Genomic DNA, 1,214 nt, shown 5'->3' with positions numbered 1-1,214 from the left:
CGCCGTGCTCCGGCGCACCTCCCCGCCGTCGCCGCCGTCCTCCGCGACTCCCCTCGCCGGAGCCGCGGCCCCGCCGCCCTTCGGCCTCGCCTCCTCCTCCGCCTCGCCGTCGCTTCCTCCTCCCCTCCGGCAAGCTCCGGCGAGAGCTCCGGCCGCCGTGCCCCGAACCCTAGCGACCTCCATCCTCAGATCCGATCGGTATAGCCCCGTTAACTTTTCCCCCGAGCTTCCTCTATTTTTTTCTAAGTCTTGCAATTCTCTGAGCATGTGCACTAGTTCGTGATGCCATAACTCCTTGCATGTAGCTCCGATTCGCGCATGTAATATGTCAAATTTTTCGCCTCGTGATGCTCATCATTTTGTTCAATTGCACCATGTTCATTAAAGGTCATATTGATGCCCAAATCTCTGTTGGAAGAGGGCTAGTTGCTGTTATTCTCTGGTTCTTATCAGAACTTGGAGATTTGTTATTTTTGTATCATTTAATCTGTGCATCTTTTGGGCATGAGCTCTACATGTGTTTTTAAGTATGCCATGCCATATTTTCAGTGGTGTAGTCCATGTATTTTTATGATCTCTGTGGTGACTAGCACAAGCATGCAAAGTAGGCCCCGTAATATTTCTGATTTCAGGGACTTAGTGATTTCTCCAAGTCCTCGTCTGCTGTTATTTTGTTGCCATGTAAACTTGATGCTACAGAGAGATCCATGCATATTTTGGAGATGTTCAGTAAGGATGTTTAGTATCTATAGTTGTAATTGATCCATTCCTGCAATTTATTACAATTATGGAGTGTCATAGCATGACTCAATCTTGCTCTACGTTTGCTATAAAATATTTCTGGCAGATTCTTAACATGATATGCAATTTTGCCAAGCTTATTGTAGTTGATCCATACATGCTATGTATTTGTTCTTGCCATGGATAGTTTCATAAACATGCCATCTTACTGTAAGTATGCTTGGTTTGTCATGCATTTCTCTGTAGTGAGTGCATCAAGCTCACAAAGAGGCCTTCGTATTATAATTTCTGCCATGCTCTGTTTTCTGCCAAGTCTGAAACCTGATAACGAAACTTGCTATGTTTACATGCTTGCCATCATATCTTCTGGTCCTTTTTGGCTTATGGTCAGTAAGGGACTTTTTTCATGTGCTTTTAGTAGAACACTGCCATGCCTTGTTTTGCTATGTTAAGTTCCTGTAGCATGTTGATTT

The sequence above is a fragment of the Triticum aestivum genome, chromosome 2D (assembly GCF_018294505.1).
Source record: "Triticum aestivum cultivar Chinese Spring chromosome 2D, IWGSC CS RefSeq v2.1, whole genome shotgun sequence".
NCBI classification, from domain to species: Eukaryota; Viridiplantae; Streptophyta; class Magnoliopsida; order Poales; family Poaceae; genus Triticum; species Triticum aestivum.
The sequence above is the reverse complement of the archived record's forward strand: the minus strand, read 5'-3'. Positions refer to the sequence as shown.